The sequence below is a fragment of the Mycetomoellerius zeteki genome, unplaced genomic scaffold (assembly GCF_001594055.1).
Source record: "Mycetomoellerius zeteki isolate Tzet28-1 unplaced genomic scaffold, Tzet1.0 scaffold122, whole genome shotgun sequence".
Taxonomy (NCBI): Eukaryota; Metazoa; Arthropoda; class Insecta; order Hymenoptera; family Formicidae; genus Mycetomoellerius; species Mycetomoellerius zeteki.
The window spans coordinates 808,133-820,840 of record NW_017256147.1 but is presented as its reverse complement, the minus strand read 5'-3'; positions in this window follow the sequence as shown (position 1 = coordinate 820,840).

Below are 12,708 nucleotides of genomic sequence, written 5' to 3'. Positions count from 1 at the left end.
AAAAGGCGCGAACAATCGACGCTGTGAGCGGTCCTGCGAAGTACAGGAAAAAGACGTCTTTCGAGCCTTGACCCGGTGATTCGTGATACGACTTTTGCCTCGCGTAAAAATCGTGCGACGTCGAATTAATTAAAACTTAATTAAAAGTTCTCGCACACGGTAGCGTTCACTTACATTCACGCGCGTGTTGCACGCGCGGAATAGTTCCACGTTTTCTCCATTCGACACGTGGCTTGCCACGAATGTGGACAGAACTGGACTCGCTCACGCGCAGGTATACGTCGCTTCGTATCAGTAAGTTTGCATTGTTCGTTTCACCGCAAATACTAATCTCAAGAGAGAAACAGAGTCGTATAACGATCGTAAAATTGCACGGATAATATCCTGTTTCCGAATTCGACATAGCTCTTTTGCGTCGCCCGGCGCCGCTCGAGCGAGCGATTCTCGTTCCTAACATTATCTGTAGCACGCAAACATGCGGATTATGGCGACTCAAGGAGACATAAAGGAGACACGTGTGAATGAGCACAACCTATCGATTGAAGTAAGACATCATTGAAATCCTAGAGATAGTCGGGAAATCGTAAACCGTTTTCGCGAGCTCGTAAAATTTGTGCCGATCTAGGAACATCCGTGATATCTATAGTTCAGTTGTTTATCATCTCACTATCATTAAACTGTAATCTCACTCACGACCGAGGAATCAAACGAAGAATGTGATTAACGTTATGTGCGCAATGCGCTTAATTAATGTCCATATTTGCACGAGTGATTTAATCATTTTTCACTGCGGCACGCTAAGTTGCATTTTTGAGGCTCCCGACAATCAAGATGGAAGTACAATGTAATTGCAACGTGTTATTTGAATTTATTACTTTCGCATAGTTATAACGATGCTAGCGCATTTATATGTCAAACGTTTTGTTAATTTGCGTGTACTACGAATCTCATTTTCGCGAGCTTTAAATGAGCTTCATACATCACAAGGTAGGCTTATGTGCATATCAATTAAACATGTACATGCAATATATTTGTGCACAATATATATTTTAGGGATAGTAGTAGAGTTTTCAACGGCAGGTGAACGAATACGCTCTAGCATCAAAAGCGTAAAGAATTGAGTTGCAAAAAGTTATCGGAATGATGCTGTCCGGTATGAAGTCGATTAATTGGAATTTAATCTGGCTTCCGGCGTAGCGTGAAATTGTCAAATCGATCGAGATGAGCTTTGTGCGATCCAGTCGGGAATAGCGTGCAAGTGCATCATACACGTATATCTACGCTCCCCTCGTGCCACGGTGTGACGCGGACGACAGGAACGCACGTAATTAATTAACGGGTCAATTGGTTCTTGAAAAGGCTAATTCGAATATTCAGACTGTCAACCGCGCGTTCTCATGCGACCATCCAGATAAATTCTTTGTGATTCACTCGCAAATATCTCGAGCGGGAATATGCACCATTCAGCCGTAATTAATTAATACTCGTGCAACGAGAGATCTTGAGATTGTCCGTTTAATTGATAACGTTGTTTATTGTGTGCGCACGTTCAACAATCGTGAATTAGATCATATATACTTGCAGTTCTCTGGAAGCATAAATCGGAAGTCATTGGTTGTCATTAATTGAATCGGGTCGATTATGTGTGTACAAGTGCTTATCTTCATTATTCTCTATTAATATATACATACATGAATTCGATTGCGTTATGCTATTTTTTATTTTATAAGCAAATATATCAAACAAAGAAGTAAAAGGTATCATATTCGATTATATGAATATGCAGAACAAAAATAAGACAAGTAAAATATATATATTTGTAATATTTGATGAACTATGTTGGACACTGTTAAATCTATTCTGTCAAATTTAACTTAATTTGAGTTGCCACTGCTCCTCTGCTCAATAGGTATATCGTTATTTTATACTAAAATAATAGATAAATTTAATACTATAATATATAGTGTCAAATTTATATAAAATGTATAAAATAATGATATATTGAGTAGAGGAGCAGTGACAACTCAAATTAGGTTAAATTTAAGACTGTAAATTGAACAGTAAAAAAAAAATAAAATTTACTTTCGCATTGTAAGAAGAGTAAAAAAAAATTGTTTTGTGAAAAGATTTAATGTGTTAATACCGAAAATTTAATTTTTTAATTTGTTAATGCCGAGAATTTAAATCTCATTTAAGATACAAAATTAGAAAAGATATAACGAATGGCAATAGAAATTCTCACGACATAATGTTAACAACTGTTTCGAAGCCTTTTTTCTGTTTTCGAGTTTTCTTTAGTTCCACTATATTTCAGAAATTTGCCGATTTTATTAATGTGGAAACTGCTGCTTTCGCTTAATTCAATTAAACGTTCGATGAGCTTTACAGACATTTCTATACGAAATTTACATTTAGCATTTCATAGCAAACGATAATTTTACGATAATTAGTTGTAATTTTTATTGAAATTAATAATACGACGGAGTTATGAATTAAAATTTAAATTTATTACTATTGCACAACGATGCGCAATTTCGTAAGGAAAAATGTATGTAGGAAAAATATTATAATAATAATAAGAGTCACTCTCGCTTCTCGGTTATGCCTAAGCAATGCATTCTTATTCTATCCCTGCCATATGCCGAAGCGACGTTATTGCGCGATATTAAATTATGCCGTAGAATATGAGAGACGAGGTGGATCGCGAGCCACGTCAAGTGCACGATCGTGTTCCGCCGAAAATATATTTTCCGCTGCAACGTCACTCCGCCGTTACTATGAGAAGGTGCAACGAGGTAATTGCCAATTAACTGTAATTAATTCAATGGGCCAAGCGCCATGATCAAACAGGACGTGTGTTCGTTTCTCCCTCCATCTCTGACCGTACTCCGTCACTCATAATAAACCGTAGTGTATTTAAATGTTTGCACAACGAGTGTGTAAGGAATTGTTAATACTAATTTGTGCCTGGTTATATTAAATTATGATATGTCATATTAATATATATTATGATATCCTTTTGTTCAGATTTATTAAAATCTGTAAATAAAAGAAATATGAAAGGGATGGATAATGTATTTATATGATATCCTTTGTTTATAGATTTATAAAAATCTGTAGATAAAAGACTTACGAAAGAGATGGATAATGTATTCTTAGTATTCAAGTAAAAATGATGCACATAGATTAAAAGAGAAGAGAAATGAAAAGACATACAATGTCTTTGAAAAAGAAAAAGATTTAATTAGTACGTAATAATCTTAGCCTGATTCAATTACGTTTATGAAATTCATAAGTAATAAAGAGCTAGCAGTCTTCCTTAAATTAAGTCTTTTAGGCCCGATTGCACCAACGTTACTTTGATTTTAAGCGAGGCTTAAAACTCTCTTTGTCTCTGTCTCTTTTTCAGCTTTAAAACAAGACAGATAGAGTTTTAAGTCTCGCTTAAAGTCAAAGAAACGTTGGTACAACCGGGCCTTAATCTAATACTCCGGTGTTAGCTTGTATTTTATCTTAGTATAAGGATTAAATCACAAAGCAGTTGACTCTCCAGTAGTTGACAATATACATTTTCTGCCTCTACTTGTATTCGTGTATGAGAGATATACGAAATATTATATATAATTGATATATTCTCAACATTTTTAAAGGTTTTTTTTTTATAAAATAATGATATTTCAAGTGTTGCGGTCTTCATTGGATATATATCCGTGTACATACGTTTTTAAATTGCAAAACGTTTTACATTTTACGAATTTATACGTATCGATGATAAAATCTTTAATCGATAGCGGATGTACGATATCAAAATAGCTCGCGTTCATCTAGTGACCATTAGACTGGAGAATTAATTTTTCATCCAGACTCACGTTTTTTGCTGCGTTTTAATCTAGTATTCATGTCACGTATGTAATTGCGCGTGCACTGTCGCTTTTTTCACCTCACAATACGATCGTTTTATTCAACCGATAATGCGAATGATAATTCAATTACAACGTAACAGTTTTCTTAGCCCCATTAGTCTCCACTTTGTTCGCCACGTTCGTCTTTGTCTTTGTCTGTCATAAATAAATCGCTTCTCAAACAAGCAGATAGTTGGTCTCTTGAATTTTCCATTTGGCGCTTTACTTCGTAATTGGTCTGGGGAATACGCGAACTCGAAGTTTCGTACGTACTTTTGTTCTGCCTGTCGCTGCAACCGGTTGTAAGACGTAAGAAAAGCGTGAAAGAGAAGAGAATAAAAATTAAACGCGGAAACAGACTCGCGGGTTTATAAAATTTATCCTTTCTCGCTTTGTTTCCAACGTCGTCGGACGCATTCGTTGTTTTTTTTCATTTGTTCCTCGGCTTGTCCTTATTAAAAGTAATAATATGCTGGGCTCGCTGCATGTTGTTGGATATTCCGTGCGATCGGGTACTTGGCTCGGTACTTTAATTGGTTTCTTGGAACTTTCCGCGAACGCAATACTTTTAATTTAATCCGACAAAGATCGCGCGAGGCAAGTAACGACAGTTTGATGCAAATTGAGACAGGGACCTATTGGAATGCATTATTCTTCCGCTATCTCCTCTCATATAAACCTTCTCCTGGTCCTATACGTTCTTGACGTAGAGACGCGTCGCTCTTCTCGTTCTGTTCTTTTTGCGCACTATGCATATTTCTTGTCTCCTTACATCACGTACCATTCTCCTCATTTTTTTTTTCTCCTCATTCTTATATTATTTCACCCCTCTGAACTCTGCCTTTACCTTTTTCCTATCTCTCATTTTATTATACATCTTTTTTCCTTCCTGCATAAAATGTTTTAGAATTACATTACTAACTTCATTTAAGAACTTTTTGAGTAATTTATAATAGTTAATAAAAATGGAACTAGATGTTATCTTTATTATAACTTTTTAATCATTGATAATTAATCTTTAAATTTTGTATTGAGCTGAAGATAACATTAATTGAATAATAATGTTTCGTTAAACTTAAATCTTTTATATAAACATCCTTTTACTTCCTATTTATAACCGTGTAACTATTGGTTGCATAAAATTGTTGTTAAATTGACATCAGAATTATCAAGTATTCCAGAATACACTGTTTTCGTCACATATTTCTCTCTTCTTTTTTCACTGTTTGATCTTTGCTCGGAAAAGATTCAGCGAAGAAACGCGCCTTTCGTCTGTTTTTCTGCTCTTCGGCCTTCGCTATCAAATGCGCTTTGAATGCAGATGGCCACACGTATGTGTAAGTACGTATCTCTGCCGCGAAAAGCAGCCGTGTTGGGCTGGGCACGGTGGCAGCCATGTAAATAGGCCACCGGCATAATTTATACCCGTCACGGAGAAGAACGAGCGAGCCGGCGAGCCTGCCGGGATCCAAAACTATCTGCGGAAAAGCTACGCGTTATACGCGCCAATGGGAGATCGCAACTCGCGCCCATCGCTCTCATCCTGCGTCTCGCTTTCCCATCCTCGTGTGCGCGTTAACATTTCACCTCTTGAGATTCCATTACTTTATATATATCGCGACACGTCAATCCCCGCTCGTATCAATTTACTCTTTACTCCTCATAAGTAGAATTGCCGAGGATACGTACATGACGAATGATTTGAACACACACGCGGCCATTCTCGCGGTTTATTTTGCTCGATTTTGCTCGGATTGCAGGTCTGACTATATTCTAAGAACTTCGTTCATATTTCAGAAACTTAACAAGAAGCGACGTGAAAGGGATTATGCATGGAATTTTTCCGACATAAAAGTGGCAAGAAAAAAATGAAATTATGCCATCCGTTCAAGAGAAGAAGAGAAAGAGTAATCAGTTTCGGATCTCGGCTGAATGAACGCGATACAATGTTATGTTGGCCCTATGTTAAAAAATGATATCTACGTTTTTGTGAAATGTCCTTTGGTTGGAACAACGAGAACGAGCGAAAAGAGATCGGAGGGTTCGCCTAAAGAAAAAAACACTTTGATGCGAGGTATCGGCAAAGCGAGAGAAGATAGCGAGCGCACGGAAGGCTGGGTATCAGGGCGAGGCAACAAACGGGGCAGTAAGTCGCGGCCCGGCCCAGGGTTGGCGAACAAGAGGGCGCCCGCTGGTAGTCCGAGAGGTTGTTCGAGCAAGCTATGACGTCACTAGGAGCGTCACGTCGCCACCCCTTCCTCCCACGATCAATGACGCGACCTTGCATCCCCTGTCCCGCGTCCCCTCGCCGACCCCGTCGCCCGCAACCCCCCAGGCTGAACCAACTGGTCCCAGTACTCAAAGGGGCGGCGGCTGTTTCTGCAACCTGGCAACCCTACCTATATTTAGCATCCTCACTACCTCGTACTCTCGTTACTTCGTGTCTCGTCTATCTCTCTCCACCATTCACCATCCCTTGGATGGTTGATCGAGACCTCTCTCTTCATCCCTTTCTCTTTATCTGTTCCGCGCCTCTTGCCCTTCCTCTTGCTCAATGATATAAACAACGCGTCTGCGCAAGCGTCGAATTTTCGTGGCGATAGATGGTTCGAACAACGTCTGATCAGCACCATCGACAAAGGAACTCCGGGAATTGTGCCTTCGTGATCGCCGTACTACCAACATGGTATTTGGCGACTTAGATAATTGGGATAGTGATTATATTATACGGCATCTCCAATAGGAATTATAAGATGTCGGTTGTTTTAGCAGAACTGGACGTTTTGATCAAAGCATCTTCTGTTTACATGTTTACAGAATCCCAGAACAATGTATACGTTATAGGTTACTTCTTTACGTCTTTTATATTTAAAGATTTTTTAATTAGTCTTTAAATCAGTTACATCGCCTTTGAATCAGTTAGATTGATATAATTTTTAAATCGATATTTTTATAAAGAAAATTTATTTGGTATTATTTTCTTCAATGTATTCTTATTTGATAAAAATATCTTGTGTTTAATAATAGTGGGAAATATCTTCTGTTATAAATTGTTAATTTAAAAGTATAAAGTTAAATGGAGAATTAGTATTTTGTTCCATTTATCTATTTATATTTTTTTACAAAGTACTAACAATACATATTGGCAAAATTGCTAATATAAATAATATAAGTATAATAAATGATATAAATATAATAAAAATTTAACGCGCGATTTTTATTTTGATAAATGTATATGTGATATTTATAGTAGCCGGCGATATTTTTCAAATATGTACATATTCCAGCTTTTTGTGAAAAAATTTCTTTTATTATAACAATTGATATTTGCTGTCAAATAAAATATATTTTATGTATGAACATATATAACTTATCTGGCAATTCGTTTCATCTGATTGTAGCAACCATGTGTCATCTTTCGTACTATTATTATTTGTATATTCCGTCGAACATTTTGAAATTATAATTCCAACTTGTCTTTCAAATAGTATGGTAACTGGAAATATTGATATTGTTGTTTAGTATTACAGTAATGTTAATAAAAAATGCAGATTAATATTCATTTAACATGCGTCATATTTATCGCACAAAGAACACGTATAATCTTGTTTCTTACAAATTGGGGCTTCATAATTAATATGTTTTATTATTCTGCGGCGAGCAAATATGATTGACAAATTACATCCGAGCGGTTTAAATTATCGCGACTGATGTTTATCGATGATCGTGTCGTGCGGCGCATATATATAAAAAAATCTCGAGGGCAGATCCAACTTGCGATTGGTTACCATCGATCGAAAGCGCGTTATTAGCATCTGAATGAGGCAGAGGCGAATCAGTTCGAATCCGGTTCGATGATAAAGCGGCAGTCCCATCGATCACTAACCATTTCACTGAAATAATTCGAATGCAAATGCATCGAACCGACGACGTCGCCGGAATCTTTACTGCCTTCAGTCTCGCGAGCTTAGGCAAGGATCGGGCAGAGAAAATTAGTTGGGAAATATGAAGCGATATTTCTACGGAATCCTTGCTGTAAAGAAGGATTTGATCGCTTCTGCTAAACTTTTTGAAACGTTTTTCAAAAATAAGGTCACGTGGTTAGCATATCAATGCGACTTGATATATATATATGTTTCATAGAAAATATTCTTTCTTCTTGAATTCTATAAAAGTTACGAATAACGATATTCAGTTATATATGATTTCATACGAAAAATGAAATTATACTTTCTCGGTATTTGACATATATGTACATTACAAATAAATACTGCTTTTGCGAAAAGAAATTAATTTTAGTGACTGATTTACAATTATATGGTATAGATTATTAACTCAAAATTTAGTTTAGACAGCAAGAAAAATGTTGGAATTGGCTTGCATGAATCCAATAAAATGGAATTCTACAGTTAATTTACAGAAAATGTTCTATTTTTTTAATTCCATAAAAATATTAAATAACGATGTTGATTATGTATGATTACATGATAAAAATAAAATTATACTTGTTATTTTATGAGATATACATCTTATGAATAACGTTTTTATGAAAAGAAGTTGATTTTAATGATTTACAGTTGATTTACAGTTATAAAGAGTATTAATTTAATTTAGTTTAGACAACAAGATAGCGAGAAAAATGTTAAAATTATCTACATGAATCGATATAAATGCGATTCTGCAATTAATTTAAGGTAGTCGCTTAGTAATGAACAGTAGTAAATAGAGAATTACGAATGAATGAAGTTCATTAACGAACTATTAACTTCTTGATATTCGACGTTTTCAACTTCTGCAAATAGAAGTAAGTCATCCGTTAAAAATAATTTGGAATATCGACTTGCTGATAACAAAGTTGCCATCTAAGTTAGCATTTCTAACTTTATAATGACAAAACGTAATTGCCATCATGTACGTTAGTACACTGTGATGAATTGTGTAAAGTGCGAAGCTGATTGCGAGACAGGGTAAGGCTATATGATTAATGGCCGGTATGATAATGCATTATTTCGTAAAGCGTATTGCTAGTGTAGGTCGCAGTGGAATTCCCTGACTCGCTAGAAAATGCTTTTTAATAAATTGCGACACAGGATAAAATATGAATTACCGATTTTATAACTTAGATTTGGTACACGTCATATAAGTTTTATTATCTAGCAAGGATTAATTATTTTTATAAATATAGTCTTAGGTTTGTGTTAGCAAAAGTGAATTAATTGTAAATGTACAGAACTTACCTTCCATTTTGTGAAAAGAAAAGAATATAGTTAGGTTGGCATATGTTACATGTTACATTTAAATAAACGATCCTGTATTGTGACAAATTTGATTGGTATACAATGGTTTACAAGGGAGTCGATCGTATCACGCCACGGGATGGCACGGGGGATAACGAAAGATTGAATCGAAGGTACAAGCGTAAGTGGAATGCAGCGATGAATGAAAGCGCAAACTGGAAGACGCTATTTTTTCTGTTCTCTCCCTCTTTTGCCATGGAAATATTTAATTCTTTCGCGCGATCTTGTTCCATTTACACGTGTCAACGCTGCACTTGTCGGTGCAAGTTCAGAAAAATGTTTTTCTTGTGTGTTACGTGGATATCTACAAACATTCTGCTCGAGATAGAGATCTTATAAATTCTTGTAAATTGCATTTTGCCTCGGGAGTTGTCATAAAGAGACCCACTTCTAAACAGCACACGGCGTCCACCGGATGTCCAATAGACGTCATGTGCTGTCTGGGTTTTTACAAATTGGACATTTTGCCAGAATATCGATGAGCATACTGCGGCAAGTACATCGAGCAAAATGAAATGTTTATTCAATCGTCGTGACGTATAAAAATGGAGATTAATCGATTGAATGTTGCGAAAGGTCTCCGAGGTTTCTGTTCCTGCTCGGAGCGACATGTAATCACACAGTTATACATGTAAACGTAATCAAGTAGTTACATAAAAACGCGAAACAGTCTCTACACCTTTCCTTCGGATGGTAATCTGGATCAACGTTTGCAAATGTAATACTTTAATATCAATTATTAGAGATCTTTAGCAGAACTCATCGGTTTACTTCGATGTAATCCACTATGTGATCCAATCGAAATCCAAGATATTCGGTAACGTAGAGCCATCCATCGAAGAGGTGCATCATCGGATTTCTACCATCCGATGGAGGACGAGGGGGATTTTTGATGGGATATCCGTTACATTAGACATTTTCACGCGTGGTTCCGTGCGCGTGGATTGTTACATTGCTTCGCGACTTATTTGTCGGTTTTCCGTAGTGAGCTCGGGGATAGAAAAAGTGTCACGATGAACATCAACACGAAAAACGTTAACGGTAACGGACGATCAGGACGCGTTGCGATCACAGAACGCGTCATCGATTTTGTTCGATTATCTTAAATCACTCGCACGTGCGTTTTCGCTCTAACGTGCTATCGATTGCGCGATATACACTTGTCAATTAATCACACTGGGTACTTCGACATTGTCTTGGGAAGGTTTTCGTTTTCGCTCGATCCCTTCTGAGCTGCTCCTCGTAACATTATTATGTACGACGTTTATCATTATTTTTGTTTTTTTAACGATTTAATACCCGATATACGCATTATCTATCGCTTTATTATCCGGTGATAGATAACAATTATTCGTAATAAGAAAGTCTGACGATATGATAGGTTGATCGATCTCTCGATGGCCGCCACGAGTAAATCTTTATAAATGTGAAAGATATTATTTCCACGTTTTACGATTGTATTATTACACTGAAAAAATAATATTGTATTAACAGTATTATTTTAATTGGAAATAATTTTGTTAATTTATAATAACATCATTAATGAAACAAATACGTTATATTCTTGTTTTAATAAAATTTTATTTGTTTCATTAATACTGCTGTTAAATCAATAAGATTATTTCCAATTAAAATAATGCTGTTGATATAATATCATTTTATTCAGCGTAGCACAATTTATTTTATCACACAAAATTTCTTTTGAATTCCTATTATTTTCATATTGGATTCGTGCTGGATAATCAAGATCTATTGATATCCATATCACAATATCTATGTACAAAATTTATCGAACGTATTTAACATACTGTTTTTGTTTATTAAAAAATTCAAATTAATAGTTCGTTGTAAGACTATTTTTATTGAGTGTATAGCAAATGGAATGACGAGGATGTCATATGGAAACTTTCAATAATCGCAAGACGCAACGTGAAAGGACTTTCGTGTTAAATTGGCAATCCAATCTTTGATATTTACAACTGGGAATTGGAAATTCGCGTCACGTCGCGATTCATCGTGTATTTGTATGGGCAAAGCGCATACCTTGGAAAAAGGAAATTCAGCTTTACACGTGGCGGCACGTAATTTGGCTACCGATTTCCCCCGCCGTTTTACATCCGACACTGAGGCGAGCTAAATTGCGGTTGCAGTTATTTTTACATGCGGCAAACGTTCCCGAATTGTTTTAAAATTCAGCACAGTTCTAATTATCGATTAAGCTTATATCGTACTGACAGTCTCCACAAAATGTTGCAGTCGTTTTATTTATTTTGTTAAAATTTACGCATCGATTCGTTGATATTTCAATAAATATATTTCAATATAAATAAAAATTAATCGAAAATACAATTTATTGTTAATTTGATCTTCTTGCATGCTTCTGATATTAAATTATTTAAATGCACTGCGCTGATTCACTGAAAGTACATTACCGCTTAAAAGTGCTTTACCACTCTGTCGTCCTTAATTAAATGAAGAAAAGTGAATTTCAATCTTTTTTCTAATCTTCTAGACATTATACTTAATAATAATAACATTTTTAATCGTTTAAAATTTTACACTCTAAATATATAAAGAAAATATATAGTAGAATTAGAAGGAACGTATAAAAGGATACACACCAAAATTGAAATGGGCAAATACTTTTGAGCAGTAATATATAAAAAACTTTACACAAGAAATATCAGTATTTTATTAATAAATCTCAAATATATTAAACAACTTGATATTAAATCATGACAGCTGATCATTTTGATTAATCAATGCCATTTAAACAGCTGTCAACTATATAAATTCTATAAACATTCAATTACTATTAGATTTGTTAAATAATATTTCTTTTCATTGTTTGTATGTTAATATTTTTCATATATAAAATGGCACATTGTTTGAAATACCGCGAATATCGAACTCGGGTCGACGAAGTTTTAAAACCGGCTTGTATAATTATAATCTGCACTTTCAAGAATGCACATTTGTGCATTTATAGTGCGTTTGTCATAGGTAGATAATAATAGCGTCGAACTATACGGGCGGGAGATATCGTCTCTTGGCACGAAAACCATGGGCGTAAACGTCGTTTCTCAGGCCAGATCACGACGATCCGTCGACGAACGGTAAATTCCATCGCGAGACGGTTTTGAAGACAGTTAGAAAAAACACGAAACAAGAAGCGGGAATATTTGCGTCCATTTATTGATCCTGATCGGCGCGATCTGGCACTATTAGGTACTTATAACGCGTTTACACGATTAACCTAAATCCATACGTTTCACACGCATTCCGCTATAATTCACGCGTTCGCACACGGTCTCTTTCTCTCTCAATAAACGTCTATAAGTATGTATATTTGCATTTATATTTATATTTATATATATATTTATATATTATATATACTATTTCGCTCTTAACATTCACGCATCGGTGCGATTGTACACCCATTGTCTTTCAGTTAAAAAACTCATGACTCCGCCGTTTGCGGCGCCAGACTCCACTCTCGCATTGCACAA